Below are 19,205 nucleotides of genomic sequence, written 5' to 3'. Positions count from 1 at the left end.
AATTGTAGGGGATGTAAGGGCATTTGTCACAATTTTCTTACATTTTTATAGACAAAACAATTTATAGATGAATCAAGAAAATAATAATCAGTTAAACTGATAATGAATTAAATTAATAAAAGAATAAATCAAAAACAAACAAATCTGATATAAACTTTTGCCATTTTGGTGCAGCTTATATGAAAGCTAAAATGACTAAAGCAACAATATTCCACTCAGTCAACCCAAGAGTTTCAAGAGCCCTATAGATGACCAGTGGAGTAGATGCTGGTGGTAATTTACATTTATTTAATTTTTTCTGTGCTCTGACAGAGATTGACTGGGTGTGCAGTTTATATAAAATGGTGTCATATACAGATACCACAGGGAACCAAGATAGTATGGCCCCCCCAGGCAATATTGACTCATTTTTTATAGATCATGCACAAAGTCTGAAGGTCTCACTCTAGCTCTCTCTCTCTCTAAGGCTTTCTCAGGCAAGGAAGCAGTGATAATAGCAGTGTTTCACTCTCTGGACATCTGCTGACTAGTACTGACAGGGTTCCAGCCTTGCTCTGTGCTATCTTTGATAGACTGTGGAAGTTGTTTTAATTGTAGGGCTGTGACTCGTTTGAGAATAAATATCTGTTAGCTGTTTAGTTAACATAATCAATCTGCTGGCTGACGACAGGAGTAAGGTGTTAAACAAGGCTACAAGTTAAATTTTCAGGCAGTTATTGTTCATAACATTCAATTTAAGTGACATTTTGCTGCGTCTTGCTGAACAACAATGAGACTGCTTATGTATGCATGGATATGGGCATCAACTTTGGCAACCCAACAGTTCAAGCACAATAAATCATTAAGTATATTGGCTGGGCTTGAGACTAACTGTGTCCCGTCATCGCTTCCGAGACAAAAGGGATTTTATTTTATTTTTTAAAATTTATTTTAAACTATTGCTTAGCAAATGACAAACTGAACTGAATGTTACTATCACTAAAAGTTAGGCTTTGTTGTGGGTTTCCCAATTCATTCTTAAAAAGATAAGAGAAAGAGAGGGCATGCTTAATAAACTTTGAATAAACAAGCAAACAACAAGCTGCTCAGGTCCGTGTCTGAATGCAGCAAGGGCTGTTTGATATAAACACCATTACATGACAGCGGGGCGGGGCTTCTGGGCTCTGACTTGTTGAGTGGAATAAAGGCACGCACCCCGCTCAATTTAACTGCCCGAGAGAGAAGAACAAACATACACAGGAGAAATAAACAGAGGTGCAGGCAGTAAAACTAGCCAATAGGAATGCAGACACATTTGACTGGCAGCAGAATCAAGCACTGGAAGGTCATAAACTGCTTCTACGGTTCAACCTCAGTTTAGTGTCACTGGTGAAGTTTCTGTCCGGATTAAAACCATTTAATCTATTAAATCCTAATTGGTGCGTTTGTCAGTTGATTTTATTTATCTATATCTATCTATCTATCTATCTATCTATCTATCTATCTATCTATCTATATATATATATATATATATATATATATATATATATATATATATATTCTATATGAAGAAATAATAAGCAATCTGCCCGTTCCGAACAGGCATGTTTTGAACAGGCACTGCACTAGTTGTGATTCATAGCAGATGGGTCACGGGTGGTGAAACAATACATCATTAATGAGGAAAACATTAATTACATTCTCTAAAATGTGAACACAGCAGAGAGCAGAGCAGAGCTGCAGAGCTGTGGTCCGCTGCTGCTCCGCAGCAGACAGCTTCATTTTTCATCAGGCACGAATTACTGACTCACAACTAAGCAAACTAACAACGGGGAATACTAAAAAATATAAGCGCAATAATTACAATTATTTCTACAATTATACAAGCGAGATGTTACAATCTTTCCAGACCACATGGGTTATCAGGAGCAGAAACGGGACAGCAGCAGGCAGCAAACATGGTAGGCTACATAAATATGGAACTGTATTGCAAAGGCACAGTTCACCATGGAAACGTTTACAATTACTGAAAGCAGCATCTCTAATCTTTAAAGCAAATCATTAAACACTCATACATCAACAGGGATGGATTTAGTGTTTGGGGGCCTCAGGCAAACTCTGTCTTACTTCACAAAGTAAAGAAACAACATTTTGATTTTGGGACAGTTTGCATTGACTTCAGGATGATCAAATTTTTTTTCCAGGACAGTGGTGAAAAAAGTGAGCCTGGAGCCCTGTATTGGTCTATAGTGTGCTGGGTTGTAGGTTTTTTCTATTCTATTCAATTCATTTCAATTCCACTCTATAAAGCTACATAAATATAATCAGCAATATAGAGAGGAGATAACACAGTTACATGACTAATCATCAGGAAACTTGGTGGTGAATAGTAATAGTATAGTTATCAGCAACACCGTTTAAAATGTGTGTATTGCAATCTTGCCTCTTTGATAGTTCATCTTGTACATCAACACCTTTTGGGAAGACTGTCTTTGGCTAGGCTGAGATAACAAAATTCTCCCACATTTAAATTGGGTCTCATAATACACTGGGGAAATTCTTAGATTTTGTTTGCGCTACTTGCATACATACTCTTCAAGACGTTTTTTTTCTTTCTTTACACACAATATGCATATTTAGCTGATCTCGACAACAACTCTACTCTCGCAAGATTTCAGACCTCTCCTAGAGTGAGACTTGGTTAGACGCAATAACAGACAGACCAGATCAAGCGAAAGACAAAGAAAAAAGTTATTTTTCTGTATGGTCTTTTCCATTATGTTGTCAGACACTTATAATAACAATCTGAGCTGTGTCAAAATCAAGCACTTTTAGTGGACGTACATTGATGGAGTGCTATTGCCCCGTCAGATTACATCACAGCCCGTTACATGGCTGTCAGCTGCAGCGCTCTAGCTCAATACTCCAGGTATGTCCAGGTTGAAAAATACCACAGTTTCCCTTTAAGGCTGACACCAGCCTGCCTCTCCTCTCTACCAGCGGTACCTGCAGCAGTGAGTCTCTAACCAGCAGCAGCAGAGGGAGGACAGAGGAGAGGATGAATGATGCCACAGAGCTGTTAACCAGTTTATTGTTATTGAGTTTATTATCAAGGTCATCCATACTCGCTGAAATGTTATCATAAATTCTCTTCTCCCTACATATTCCATACTCTCTGGCTTTACACAAAATATGGAGAAACCTACATTTATGCACCATTAATTTACTGATCCAATATGTGCCTAATTTTATATTTTTGCATATTTGTGTAATATATCAATATTACATATCCATAACTAAAGGAAAACAACCAAATCTAAAGGGAACTTCACTGCTGTATGTATTATGTATACAATGAATAAATTACCATAATTATGGAAAAAAGGAGTTATTTTCATTTTTTGGCTGCTGGACAGTGAAAATATACAAGGAGCCAGTGAAACTCTGATCTATTGGCCAAGTGGGCCAATGGGGAAAAAACGTGCAATGTTATGTTGCATCATTACAAATTCATTGATATATATTCATGTCATTCAATATATGATTATATTTTGAATGATTTTTTATTTAATTGTTGAAATTTTATTCATCCACCACAATTAGACACTCTTTCTAATGACAAAATTGTGCTTGTGTGCTTAAATCGTAAAACACAGTATTCAGTAAAATTAAAAAGGAAAACACACAATTTGGGAGAGAATAAAATGCAATCTGGAAAAGATTAAAATAGATTTCATAGGGCCTTACACTTGTAGGCCCCACCAGCTTATTGCCTCTTTGTGGTCAACATTTCAAAAGTCATTTGCTTTTGTGAACCTCATTGATTTGTATCACTTTGACCGCTGCTACCACTAAAAGCAGTGGCATTACCATCCAGGATTTTGCAAAAAACAATTACAAGGGTGATTTATCTGGTCAACAACAGCCGTAAGCCAGCACTCAACCCTCCTTAATCTGTACACTTCAAAGCAACTCACATACTCTGAACACATTCATGCTCCTGTTCAAAATCACTCTAACAACAAGACTAGGTCAAAACCTGGTATATGGCTGGACCATGTATGGTCAGTGTGAGAAATTGTGGCCAGTTGGTTACAGGGATAGTCAGTGGTAGTGTCTATAATGTGAATTCCCGGATATTAAAGGAAAAATTCACCGCTGTGAATATGATGATCTTAAAACTAGGTCACGTATGTAATAGAAATGTGAAACTATTTTGGAAATTTGTGTCCTATGACTATAGAAAACTGAGAAAAAGGCTATAGATTCTCCATACCCCTCTTAAGGGAGAATCCTAAAACAACCAGAACGACGGTGTGTTCCCAGCCAAATTAGCACCAAAAACAATGTTAGTGCAGCATTATATCTCTTTACTGAGGCTTATTTTCATTTATAAAACATTTTTCCTCATCAAGTCTGGATATATCAAAACAGTGTGCAAGCAAACACTGTTTCTTTTACCTATTTTGGACGACGATGAGCCAGACCGGATTGTGGTCAAAGCTGAATGCAGCCGCCCGCAAGTTACAATATAATGTTCTGTCAGAAGACAAAGTCAGGTTTATCAAAACACTATGAAGTTTGTTGCAGCGCAGCACGATGGTGATCGTCTCTCTGACAATCATCACCAGGCAGGCACCAGTCGATGCTTGAAAGCTCCCCCGGCTGCAGCGCCTCTATTTCAGCCGCGGCTGTTCCATAGCTCCGGTGATAGCGTTCTCCTTGATACTCTGTTTTGTCTGTTTTGTCACAGCGCAATATTCGGCCTCATAAGTTGTAGTAGTAACACCACATCTCTGCTCCGACATCATGTTGTAAAGCTAGTTGTTTGTGTTAGCGTTGGTGAATTGAGGAGAAAGTCAGCAGCTGAAGTTTGTCTGTTTTTGGGTAGCTTAGCTGCCGTGGTCACTTCCTCTTCCAGACTCTGTGTTGTCTGATTCCAACGCACTATAAGTTGTAATAGCAGTGCCACATCTCTGCTCTGACATTATATTGTAAAGCTAGTTGTTTGTGTTAGTGTTAGGAATCATGGAGAAACTCTGAGAAAAAAGGTTATGAATAAATACTAAAATAATAAATACTTTCCATTCATATTTTGAGATGTTTGATTTGAAAGGGATTTATTATAATTTTAATTATTCTAATTATCTGTTCTCCCGCTGCTCTTTGATCTGTTTCTATCTGCGGATGTCTGTAAACATATGGTCTCATTCACATGTTTACGTAGTGTTTATGCTAGGTTAACAATCCATCAGTTGTGTGACTTCACATCCACACCGTGACATCTTTCATGGTCATCTTTGACACCTGTCACCTGCCCAACAAGGTGCTATTATATCTGAAACACCACGGCTACACTTTATTTTTATACAGTCTATGGGATACCCACAGCACGGCACGGCTATGCTACCAATGCTAGCCATGCTAACTATCTGCTAGCCGCCGTGCAGGCTGGTAAAATGTATCCGTGGGTTGGTGCTCCAGTGTTGGAGCCTCTGTGTAAATGTGTGTTTTTAAAACTTATTCCAGGACTCGGGGCTCTGCAGTAAACTCCCCCTGAGGACGTAATAGAAACTGTTCATGCCAATTCATTTTGAAAGAGCAACAACCAATGGGGAAACTCCAACACTGGGCCGGCCGCACCAATGGTGCAACTTCATCACTCACTCAGTCAGTCAGTCATTGACAGACAGACATTCGGGGTTACAGGGCTGGTCTGTGGCCAGTCCAGCCAACAAAGGGCCCATATCTGGTTCTTATCCTGCCCTCCTCCTCAAATTTCATCTTCAGCTATTGTGACTGTCAATATTTCATGTCTCACCATTAATATTTACAAGACACAGGGCCTGGCCCTATCCTGGACAGAGGCTCCTTGACAGAGAGGCTCCATATTCCTGCGTCTTGTACTACAAAGGCAAAGAGAACAGACACTGAAAGAGTAAGCATCATAAATTCTGTATGAATCCATAGCCCAACGTACCTGCCTCTCACTTTTAACAAAGGCTTGACACCGGGACTAGTTTGAGAAGTGTTTTTTAAGCTGGCAACTCATAAAAAAGTATGAAGCCAACACAGATTTTGGTATCAAGTTACATTGAACACTCCGAACAACATCAAAGCACAATTAACCCAGGAGTCATGACGCATGAGAAATCCTGAAGAACATTTTCTTTGAGATACATGGCTCTCTGAGGCACACACACAAAGTGACGCCCTTAACAACACATGCTGTGTGTAGGAGAAATGGTGTAATTATGGCGCAACCATGAAATTTAGGAGTCATCTTGTTCTATTTGAAGTCACATTAAAAATACCTATAATAAATAAATAAATAAATATATTTGCCTGGTTTGAATGCTGTTGCAAAACACTAATAAGCTTTCACTACAGGGAAACATGAAAGAAAAGCAAGTGATGTTACAAGCATCACAGAATCCAATACTATCAAATATAGCCAGTGGTGCACTCACCCACTCAGGAATGCTGATTTGTATAACAGCTGCACAGTCCTGATTGGTGGATACTGCATATTAATGCTCACCCTGCACTGTCTGACAGCAGGCAACCGGCACTCAGCAGAGCTGGCAGCGCCTGGAGACTTGGCTCTAACTGGTTCTAGCATGCGTGGACTATTTTCTGGCTGCTGGCAATAAGCAGCCCTCAGGGCTTTATCAGCCAGGAACACTCGCAGGGAATCGGTTCCAATAACCAATCTATCGAAACAATTAATGCACAATGGCTTGCAAATCGATCCATACACCAATATGGAAATTGAAATTGTAACTTTCTGCATGTTGCCATGATAAGACGTCTACAGCTCCCATTGTAGAGTTGTTGTGGAAACTTATGTGGAAGTCTGCCTTTTATTCAAATCAGCTATTCAAAATTTTGAAAAATTTTACAACAGATAGCAAAGTGCACTACTACAGAGCTTTTGCTTTAGTTTGAAGTATAAAACTGACTTCATATGTGCTGGATCTATGTTTAGCAGTCTTACTCACTGCCTAACCTATGAGGTATGACCTGACAAGCCAGATAATCACACTTCTGGAGAATGTCTCCAAACACATTAAATGGGCTGGTGTGTATGTTTTACAGTTCTTCAACACACAAATGGACATAAATAAATGATTTAGAATTAAAAAAACATTACAGATACCAGCTTTCAAAATACATACAGCAAACAAGACTATTCATGCACCACATATTATATACAAAAGCACTCACTTTTATCACCTTACCAATTTCTAAGAATTACTGTTGCACATTTCTGGATATAAGGAGAATCATGTCTTTCTCAGTCAGAACCGACGTTACAAAGATCTCTCACAATTCCTTGGGAAGCCATTTTTTAATAATAAAATATTGCCTCTGTTATCTCCTTGTGCCTATGAGAGCTTATCGGATATAGTGCACTGTATGAGGCTCTTCCTATGGATGTTTGTGTGGTCAAGCTGAAAACATCCAGTAGTTTTTATCATCTTGTATTTTGTAGTGACAGTTCAGGTGATTTTATGAATTTGTGGTGACATTTTTTTGGTGCTGAAACCATGGCAAAATATTGCTTTTACAGAAGAGAATACAATGTTTTATGGGTACAATGATTTTTGTCAGAACAAGAGCTGGACAAAGCATCCTGGTAGTCCAGTGACCTGAGTAACTGCAAAACTGCAGCTTCAGTTCCCGCCAGGGACCACTGTAGCTTTGTTTGCCTCTGACAACCAAATTGTAGTGTACATCCATGTCTGTCCAGACTTATATAATATCTGTAGTGAAGACTTTAAAGGAATTTAATAAAAGGTAATAGAATTGAAGTTATCACTGTATTGATGTATGGTTCCAGTGAATAATTCCCAGCGAGAAACATGCTGTCTTCACTTAAGAGACTATTTTTACAGAAAAGTACAGAGGACTGATAGAGAGCTTTGTCACATGGTGCAAAGATAATCACCTGAATCTCAATATCAGCAAAACCAATGAGCTTGTGGTGGACTACTAGAGAAACGGGAGGTCCCCTGTCCTGGTTGTCATCCAGGGAGAGGAAGTCAAGTGAGTGGACTCATACGATTACCTTGGGAAAGAAAAATGCAAAGAAGCTATAAATTTTAAAACGTGGATGCTTCACACACACATCTTTAACCCGGCAGCACAGAAGATCTATACAGTCACCACAGTTTCAAGATGGGTACCCAAGATTAGTGTCACCAATTCAGTATCCGACCAAATGTGAAATATGGTCATAATCTCTCCTTCTGTTCCTGAGTTGTGGCGTTGAATAATGGCCAGAAAAGTGTTTTTGCAGAACATTATGTTGTTACAGTGAAGTTGACCTTTGACCTTTTGGATTTAAAATGTCATCACTCCATTTTATACTATTAGACATTTGTGTGAAACTGCCATAATGAGCTTATGAATTCTTGAGTTATGGCCAAAAACGTGTTTTGTGAGGTCACATCGACCCTGACCTTTGACCACCAAATTCTAATCAGTTCATCCTTGAGTCCAAGTAGACGTTCGTGTCAAATTTGAAGAAAGTCCCTCAAGGCGTTCCTGAGGTATGTTCATGAGAATGAGATGGACGGATGGACAAGCCGAAACAACATCTATGGTTGGATACAATTATTTCTTTTTCTTTACCATCACTAGTTGAGTGTCTTGATTTCATCATTTTGTTCCAGTTCTGAGGCTCTTTCTTCTACCATGTTACTCCTCCAGCTCTCATAGATGTTTGATTTTTGTTTCTGACCTCTCTGGCTGTGCACAGTTATAAACTCATCATTTGTTCAGAGGAATTAGGAACACCTGGTTTAATTCAAAGAATCGTAGGGCTGCAACTAATTATTATTTATTTATTTTCATCATTGATCAATCTACCTGCGATTTTCTCAATTAATTGATTGTTTGGTCTATAAAACATCAGAAAACAGTGAAAAAAGTGAAAAATGCCCAACATAAGTTCTTAAAAGGGAAATATTATGCTTTTTGTGATTTTCTGTTATTATATACTGTTATGATGCCAGATATCTATGCTAAACATGGTAAAATCGCCAAAACTAACAAGGTTAACACTTCTAGAAATGCTCCCTGTGAGTCAAAAGCCCAGGGCTTCAAGCTGCTCTGAATGCTTGCCATGACACAGGAAGTTGCTATAAGTTTATTGTTCATGCTCCAATCTGCACCAAGACCTGTCAGCCCAGGTCTGACAACATCTACATGCTTGTGACAGAAGCCCTTGGACTATGCCACACCCCGAACAGTGAAGGATAGAAAACACATGTAAATTCATGGATTTGTAGGTCAAAGTCTCGTGACTCATTTAAAGTTCAAATGAAGTCTGTATCTAAAACTATGTGGAAGCAGTAAATGTTCAAAAAGGTGTCGGTTCGCTCACACTCTCCATTCAAATATATGAGTATTTTTCTGTGTCCAGCTGCAGTTACTTATTGTCTCTACACACACCTGACAGTACACGTCAATCAAACTTTGACCAGGTCATGTGGGTTAAAAGTCTTTCCTTTTCTAAAATAGACTTGATGAAAATTAGGAAGTGAATTTCTTTTACACACAAACTCATCAAAAGTTTTCAAATTATTAATTGAAATTAAAATGAAAGGGCCCAAAACTTGCATAATTTTGATGACACGGGTGAGCAAGACAGACATGTCTCACCCTGCAGAAAATTGACATCCTCACACAGTTGAGATTTGATGTTTCTCTATGACAGAGGAAATTGCTATAACTTTATTGTACATGCTCCAGTCTGCACCAAACTTCACATGTTTGTAAAGTCAGACCTGTCAGCCCAGGTCTGGAGACATCTACATGCCTGTGACAGAAGCCCTTGGACTGCACCGCGCCCCGACGTGCGCAAGGGTGCGAAGGCCCGTTCAACGCTGCTTGCAGCTTTAATTTGCAATGTTTTTTTCTACCTTGCCAACGAGCTGAAGATGGCTCGTCGCGCATATCCATAAACGGCAGTCCATTCCATGGTCTTGGTTTGCACTGTCCACTCATATTTTGGATCGGATTCCAGCTCGAACATGTACAGTTGTATTTGAGAAGTTGACGTTTCGAGTAAGAAACGCGAAAAAGTAGTGAAATCCTACTGCTATAGTTTGTTTGTTGATGTAACATCCTGAGCAGCTTCCGGAAGCTAACTAATCAAAACAGAGTGAGCTCATCAGGAGGGGGGAGAGACAGGAACTAAAACAGTCTGTTTCACACAGACGCTGAACTGAAGGGCTGCATAAAGGGCCAGTATGAGTTAAACAAGGAGTTTTTCTTTAACTGAAAATCATGCAAAGATATTCCAGTAGAGCCCCAGAATATAAATATAGACCTGAAAATGTGCATAATATGTCCCCTTTAAACTATGTAAAATCATGAAATACCTTGTTTTGTCTGACCAACAGTCCAAAACCCAAAAATATTCAGTTTACTAGAATATAGATGACGAAAAGCGGAAGGTTATTACATTTGAGAGGCTGGAACCATCAAATGTTTGTCATTTTTGCTCGAAAATGATTTAAAGTAATAATCAATTATCAAAATAGTTCTCAATTTTCTGTTGATCAATTTATCAACTAATCATGGCGGATTTATTGTCATGTAAGAAGTAATCTGTCCTGACAAGGAATACTGTAGATCTCTGATTAACTCAAACAGACATGCATGTTTTGACACCACCTGATTATTTTACACACATGGGGACACATCGTCTTTACAGCAACACTGATTAGAGATTTCTTTTATATTCCATAGACAGGAATTTAGTGTTTCAATACACTCTATCAAATAGTCACGAATCACAAAATGTTATTAGTCACAGAATTAAAACACAGAGTGGGTGGATTCTGTCACTTAACCCAAATGGTGGGCATCTGTGCACCCCACTCTCCTGTTAGATCCCTCACTGCATTTTTTCTTTGCTAAATGGAATTTCCCATGCATTTGTACCCTCAAACGCTTGACCCCAGCTCACTGTTTTATCTTAGTCCATTTAATGCACTGAAGGGCAAATGCATACAATCTATTCTTGACAGAATACATGAGCTGTCAGAGCAGTGGAAGCCAGTACGACTATGGGGGTAGAGTGGATTTTACACATACAGCCCCATTTAACTCATTTTGAACAAGCATCTGTGTCTCTGAACTTCCATCCATTTGTTCAGAGACCCTCTCTGACCTTCCCTACTCTGATGAAAAAGAAAAAATAAATAAATAAAGCAAATTAAAAAACTGTTGTTTATCTTTTCTGTACGCAAAGCATTTTTGTTACACAATAGTACATTGTGAAGTGCTTTGCCCTGCAAAATGAAATGTATCTGGTTGCGGGTTGATAACGAATTTTGTTTTGATTGACTATGTTAAAAGCTCTCTTAAACTCTGAACATCATGTTCTTGTTCTAGTGAGTGATGGGAGCAGAATAATGCAGCCCTCTAAAAAAACTTACTCCAAAGGCACCCAGATATTTAGGATGACAAGTTTATCTTTATGTTGTTTTATGTCGTCTGCTTTAAATGCTTCAAACAGTGTTTTGTCTTTTTCAATAGTGCTAACATTTAGTATATTTGTTTGCTATGTAGCATTTATCATGTTTTAATTCATTCATCTCCCCAAAAGGTGTGACAAAGAACCCAGTCAAGTCACTTACGCTAATACAGCGACACACTGACTAATTTGAAGTAGTTGGATATTTAAATAAATCGAATAATGCATGAACTTGCCTTGTTTACAACTGTGATTTAAGTACGGCATCCCAATACACCTCAACAGCTGAAAATACATGATAAATAAGTCAAAGAAGTGAGGAATGCTTCTGGTCGTTTACTAAGTGAAACTTGCCATGTAATTCGGTTTATTAAGCGTAAGCTGCCAAAAACAGTTTTAGCCTTGTCGGCTTATGGCTTTTATTAAGCTGTCGTTTTGTTGTTTGGCTGTAACATCTGAGTAAATTCAGCCGAGCATAAACTATTTTAAGACCTCCTGTTGTAAGACTGGCATCTTATTGACTGGGCGCCTCTGTAGCCTTAAGCATTTTGACAGTTGTCAACATCGGTGTTTTAATTTTAATGCGCAGCAATGTCATTCCCTTTCACAGCCCAACTTTAGTACGGCCGTCAAGGCTGGAGGCAGGTGTTGCACTGTATTACACAAAACCTTTAATGAAAATGTAACTCACCACTTTTCCTTGTCCTTGTATGAATTCAGAATTTTGAGAACAGACTTTTTCTCTGATTCAAATAAGAAAAGATGGTTTTTTTACACAACAAAAAGAAGTAGTTTTATGTTCAAGATAAGTTTGTTTTGAGAAACATGATGCTTCTTTTTACCTGTGATGAGCTTCACTAGGAGGGTGTAGGTTGTGGGAGGGCCCCCCCTCCAATGGGAGTCGCTTAAATACAGTATTAGGCTTACTAAACATCAAGGAAAATGAGCAGTGGTGTTACATCAAACAGCAAAGGCCACTTATTTAATGAGCGAGGCAATTGTTTACACCGTCATCTAGTAACTACACTGATAACAAGATGAGTCGGTCTGATTCAGCTCAGCAGGTGATTGTTTGATCAATCACAATGTACGTTCACTTTGCAGTAATTAATAAGAACTGCACATCAACATGTCGGGGGGAAAAAGAAAAACTCTTCTGAGGTTTTGCAAGTTGGGAAAAGTAGAGACAAACAGCCTAATCAGTCACAATCAGGTACTGATGTGTGAGGGAAAAAAACTCACCACTGCAGTTCAGACACCAGACAGAAGTTAGCTTGTTAATCACCAGTTGGACACAAGTTTAACCCAATAGAGTCTTTGAGTCCAAAACAATTTCCTGGGAGAAACCATGCATGGATGAGAGGATCCGTGCCTGGAATGCCAGTTGCTTTAACTGGAACACACAAACAGTATAAGCTGAGTAGCACCACCACGAATCAGAACCCAGATCTTGAGGATGGTAGACAGGAACTTTACCCCTGCATCACATGAGTGCCTGTTTTGTTTTTAGTGACTTCCTTTTTGTTACATTTTGTGACTACCATGTCTAATCATGATTTTCACCTGTGTGAATATACACCCTGTGCTACTTTCTCCTTTTCACTCAAGCTTGAGTACATTTCTCTTGCCTCAATTAACAAGATGATTGTGTCACTGAGTCCTGTTAGTGAAACAAATTTTTTGTTTTAGTCTGCTTCTGTTAATTGTTTTCTGCAGCTTAGAGACACATGTTCCAAGTTCAGCAAGAATGTTTGGCTGTAGTGTTTATTGTTTCTCCAAGTCAATGAAAATTCACTTGAGTTCAGTACTTCATCTGACTGTTTACAACAGCAGATGAGGTGATTATGCAGTTTGATGTAGGGCACCACTACACCAAGATCTGCATCAAAATAATCCCCATAATAAACTTTATATAATAGAATTAATACCATCCGTTAGGACCTTTTATTGTTGTTGTTGTATGTGGTTATATGATATTTATTTAATACATTTAAGTATTTATCTACCTACTTACCAGCTAAATTTCTAACTAACCAATGGCCAACGTGTTTGGACCAAATGAGTTAACACTGTCCTTCTGTTTGTTCTCTATCAGACTTAACTTATCACTAGTGTAGCAGTGATTCAGACCCAGGCAGGGGGGTCGGTATTCAGGGAGGCTGTTTTTTTCCCCTTCTTCCTCTTTACTTATGGTCTTGTCTTCATGTTAGTTTTATTGCATTAAAGAGTGCACATAGGCGTAACACACTGTGTTACACCTGTAACACACACCTGTGTAGAAACAAAGTCAAAATATGTGACAGCAGGACACCTGATTTTTTAACCTTCATTTTTGTTATTTTGAAGGTGTATATAGGTCATATCGGGAATCGTGTCTTTTCATGCTGATAATCACTTAAATGTGCCATAAAATAAACAACTGGAGAGGTATTTGGAACTGGTTTATCCTTAAGTGTGCAAAAAGCCTTTATTGTTGCTTCACATACCTTTTTTGCCTTGAGTGCAGTGTTTGATTGCATTTTGCATTTTGCATTTTAATATAAATAAACTGTACATGAACACTAAAACTACATTTATTAAACCTGAATCAAGAAAAAACAACAGCAGTCTGTACAACAATTTAAGTATGTACTGCAAATTCTTTTTGAATATCTACCAAAATGCAGTATAAACCAAAACTAATATTTATTTATAGAGTTATTAATTTTTTTAATTTGTTTACTTTTAAACAGTTTGTCTGTGGTAAGACAGCCTGTTACATTTAAGCCTGAGGAAAAAAACAAAATCAATCAAAACTCTTCTTATCACACACACCATTGAAAAAAATAAACAAAACTTATTTAAATAACTTAAATTAACTTGTCTCTTTTGGCTGCCACATCTCACACATGTCTCTCCCTCCCTGACGTCCGATGGCCGAATCAAAAGCTGAGCAGGGAAGAAGACTCTTATTATTCCATCACATTCTGTCTGATATGCTCTTCCTGATGAAAAGATTGAAGACTTCATGACTTCAATCTATGTCTGCTGGAATGTTTCATTTGATAAATGCAATCTTGAAAAAACTGGAGCAGATATTTGGGACCTAATGAGAATCCATAAAAGTTTTACGGAAATAAGATGTCAATACCAGATTAAAGTGGGACGGTAGTACTCGTACGTTTCAATAATCTCATTTTCTGCCTCTAACACATCATCGTATGCTGAGTAATGAAAGCTCAGATTAAGATGACTGCTGTGTAAAAACTTCTACTGAACTCTCAGTGACCTGGTAACTGCTAAAATTGGAGGGCTACTTCATGTGAAAGAATCCCTAACTACAATCAACACCTACAAGGCAGATAAATCTGTCAAAATCCGGATGCTGAAATCAGCAGACCAGACAATATTACCTTCTTGGCACATCTGTCAAGGACAAGAACACATAAAAACCCAGCAAGATGTTAAATGTATAAAATGTTTCATCTGGATGACACAGGTCTGGTTATAACTACAGCCTGAAATTTCTCATTTTTAGTAGGCCTGCCTTCGAGCGAGGGCTGACACGCCTCCAAAATCAGACACTGAGAAACTGTTCTGACACCTTGTAATCTCAATAGGGATGGCTCAGTGATAATTAGCAGGTAACATAATGATATACCAGGTAAGCTTGGGCGGTATCAAGGTATTACAGTACACCAGGGTATTTAGAAATCCCAAAGATATGATTTTCAGTACCGTCAAAAATACAGACGCTCCTCTTTCTATTAAACTGATGCGGAGATGCTGTATTGAGGTGATGTATTGTAGTGCACAGCACGCGACACCAGAGGACAGTCTCTACTGGCGCAACAGGCAACTGAGCTGAGAAAGATGACGACTGCAAATGGTGGGGATAACGTTATAGGACTGGTTAAAAAGAAAAATGCCTCTGCCGCTGTTTGGGAGTATTTTGGGTTTAGTCTCAAATGCCACAAATAACTTTATCTTGAGATGACTTCTTCCAACTACAATAGCAGTTTATTAGCCACAAGATTTTATTCAACTGCAAGTCTGCCACCACCACCCGCACATCATCTCCGTTCAGCCCGCTGATGTGTTGGTATCTGCCACTGCAACAAGTGACATCAGGTCCTCCAGCAAGAATCTATGGAGGAAGGGCAATTATTTCCTATCTATTCATTATTCTATGGACCATAAGTAATTAACCAAAGCAAGACTCGTCTATGTAGGCTAATTGCATATTAGACACAGTATTGTAGGCTAGACAATGTCATGCATGCTACAGTGACTTCTATCACCAGCAGCTCAGCTTTTGTTTTTTTTTTCTTTGTTTGATTTAAAGAAAACAAAAACAAATACTGTCATATACCATATACCGAAATATCCGAAATGTCAGGAAGGTATGAAGGTTTGAAAAAAATAGATACCACCCAAGCCTAATACCAGGCTACGTGGACAAAGACCTCTGTTATAAGAAGTCACTGCTGGGATCAGATTTTTATGTGGAGCTACTCAATTGTGCAACAGTAGCCGCGTTTCCATTAGATTCTGAACAGAATTTTAAGCAAACTTTTGAAATGCCGCAAAAGGGAAAATGCGAATTAGGTGCATTTCCATCAACTGGTTTGAAGCGAATAATCTAGGCTACGCAATGCATAGTTTCATCAGAAGATGGCGGTACAGGCTTAAATAATCCACCGGTAAACAGAGTAGAAGAAGTAGAGGTCGCCAACCAGAAACAAAACAAATAGTTATATTGCCTTGACGAGACAAAAATGGAGAGGTCTTCAGGAATTTGAAAGGAAGTTGTAATTGTTCTTTCATCAGCAAGTCTTGGCCACGCTTCATGCTATCCGGAGATGAAGACAAAGAAATGTAATGATTCTAACGACCACGGCAAGAGTGAGACAGTGTACGCACGAGTTCTGGGAGGTCATAGTGGGCACTAGGGGTGTCCCTGAATACTAATACGTTATTTGGCAAAGCACAAATAGTGGGGTTTTTTTTACAAATATTTGTTTCATACAAACATTTTAAAAATTATTTGTTTTTAAGAAAAAAAAACATGTTAAATACTAGCACACAGGTCGGTTTCATCGCTATCTCAGTCTCTCTCCTCTACTCAGCTGTTTTGTCTATCAGCAGGTCTCAACGAGGGGAGTCACATCCACCTGCTACGTGACGCACATTTCCTAATTTGGACATCACTCTTGGAGTTGGGGGTGTTCCCCAGAGATAAAGCTGAGCTACTGACACATGCAAAGTGCTCCCAAGGGACTCTCCATAACCTGTTGTTCCCCTTCTCCTTTCCACGAAGTTAGGTTGTAAAAAAATAGGCAATAAATGAAAAGTGCAAAGCAATAATCGCCTTTGAAGTTCTTCCCTACACGTCACATGGTGTGCTGTCTCTGTGTTATGGGTGTCTTAATAGGTAGAGGTCTGTATGCAATGAGGTGATGAGGTAAGTTTTAGCTCAGTAGTCAGCACAGTCATCTATGATCTGGGAGACTCTAGTTCAAGACCTGGTGTGGGGACCTCCTTCGTGTTTCCCCGTCGCTGCTAAATTACGAGCGCCGCTGCTAAAATTTCAAACAATCATTAACATAAACGAGCTACTAATGATTTTCACTCGCACACTGTGCGAGCACAATAACACCCTACATTACTGTGGATTTTCTTTAGTCATCCTCCCTCTCTTCATTCTTCAAAGGACATCTACATGAAAGGCACAAGAGTAGCGTAGCCCCGTTAGGGAATAAGGCAGTGCCTATGTGTGTGGGTATGTGTGTGTAAATGTGCGTGTGTAGTTGCTTGAGCGCAGAGGGCGAGCGGCAGAAACATGACATGAACGCGAGCGGAGCAGAGGAAAAGTTTAGCAGTAAGTTGTTAATCTGGCAGTAAATGTACATTACAGGCTGTTTGTCAGTTAATGAATGCTGTAGCTCCTCAAGACAAAGAAAACACTCACCTAACGAAGGGGGTTAGCCCCGAAGTTAGCAACTACGCGTTAGCTTAACTTGACCAGGCTCACTTACGGTGGACTGACTTTTAAGGTGGACCAGCAATTCTCATTTTAGTGTCAATGTAAGCCGCTGTTTAAGAGAGAACGGAGAAATGTCTAGCCGATGAGTCTCTGTCTTGAGTTTTCATATGCCCCCCACCGCCGCCGCTCCAACACAGTCAACCTAGGGGAAACACTGGAACACTTTAATTTTCTAAAATTAAAAGTGTAATACAAACAAAAACAGGAATTTTAAGCCTCTTTCCACATTTATTTGAATACAAATACAAATAATTTTGCTGCCTAAACAAATATAGATACAAATACAAATACTGGGCCGGTGCACATCCCTAGTGGACACACATTTCACAGCCAACCTTTGACTGCAACATTTCAGAATGTCATAAGACGCCCAGAGTGGAAACAGCTGATCAGTCATGTAAGTTAAACATTCGCTACATTGTTATTTATTCGACAAATGCATTTCCATTACCCGTTTTACGTATAAACTCTTTGACATTTCCAAAATCCACCCCAAGCGAAAATGCGCACAAAATCAAGTTAATGGAAACACAGTAGCATGTCAAACCGACCTTTTCCCTGTGTACTAAAACTTCTCGTCATTAACAACCTCTGTTACAGCAAGCAGGTCTTTCTGACAAAACTCCTCCTTCTGCACATCAAACCAGTATCAGTGAACAAACAGCAATAAAAAAGTTGCCTAATTAATACGATCAGCAATCACAGATAGGTCGGAAAAAAAAAAAAATCAAACTTCAACAGAAAATGGCCATGTTAATAAAGCTTTCTAACAGCAGACATTTAGACTGTCACAGCAGGAAAATCACGTGTAAAATAACATTTATGATGACTCTTTTCCATTTAGCCTGCCAGAGTTGAGCCACACCAGTGACTCGGCATGAACAACACCAGAGGCGAGGCAATAGCACACCTAAACGGAAAGCAGACCTTCAAGTTGGGCGATTGTTTCTATTTTCACATGGTTTCTCCATGATTGGCCAGCGATCAGATCGCCACGGGCAGCAAGAGTAGGAGGCAGTGGGGGGGAGTTACATCACAGCACACGTCCGTGAGTCTGTGCTTGGTGTGACAATATCAAAGCATCATGTTCTGTTTAACACTACTATATTTTCTTTAATATAACAATCCAAATCATATTCATAACATTAACTACTCTTATGGAGTGCAGAGCAAAGTTTTGGTGAGCAGGCATATGGAGAACGGAGATGCGGGGTATCAGATCCACGGAAACGATATGGAAGACTCGTGCTGGTGCTGATTAACAGGGCTCAGTGGGCGGACATGCCACTCCACCAGAAACATCTCTAAATGCACAGTAGGGCGCAGATTCTAGAGATTATTTTGAGAACATTTTAGTTCTGATTGTAAGTTAGTTAAAATTGCCTTAATATCGGTGTAGGAAAAAACAATCGTTAATCATCCCTTCAATCATTGATATACAATACAATCGCCAACTCGCACCAGCCTAGACCTTATTAATACTATCAGAAAGCTCCATGATTGACAAGTGATCTCTGAATTATATTTAATTATATTATATTAAAAATTATTAGTTATTATCGTTCCACATTAAGCCAGTATGTGGCTCCATAACTCTGAGACCACAACTGAATGAAACAAAATCGTAAATAAAGAATTGAAATTCTTCACATCTTTCATATTTATAACAACCAACTAACCAACCATAAACTTTAAAAAGTATATTGTATG

The 19,205-nt window shown here is 38.9% G+C and overlaps 1 protein-coding gene across 17 annotated transcripts in view; it reads right to left on the bottom strand.

Moving 5' to 3' along the window:
- Positions 1-19,205, bottom strand: part of gpat2 (glycerol-3-phosphate acyltransferase 2, mitochondrial) — a 142,897-nt gene that overhangs the window by 74,991 nt on the left and 48,701 nt on the right. For 4 of the 17 annotated variants that reach the window (XM_067613917.1, XM_067613993.1, XM_067613955.1 and 1 more), the window contains exon 3: positions 7,931-8,050. The exons of 9 other annotated variants lie outside the window; for them this stretch is intronic. The gene's annotated coding sequence lies outside the window, so the exon portion shown is untranslated. Of the gene's footprint in view, positions 1-7,930; positions 8,051-12,712; positions 12,864-19,205 lie in introns of all 17 variants that reach the window. 4 more of the 17 variants (XM_067613925.1, XM_067613964.1, XM_067613972.1 and 1 more) reach the window with 2 other exon arrangements.

This window comes from Thunnus thynnus, chromosome 2, assembly GCF_963924715.1.
Source record: "Thunnus thynnus chromosome 2, fThuThy2.1, whole genome shotgun sequence".
NCBI classification, from domain to species: Eukaryota; Metazoa; Chordata; class Actinopteri; order Scombriformes; family Scombridae; genus Thunnus; species Thunnus thynnus.
Note: the sequence above shows the minus strand (reverse complement) of the source record. Positions and strands in the feature narration are given on the sequence as shown.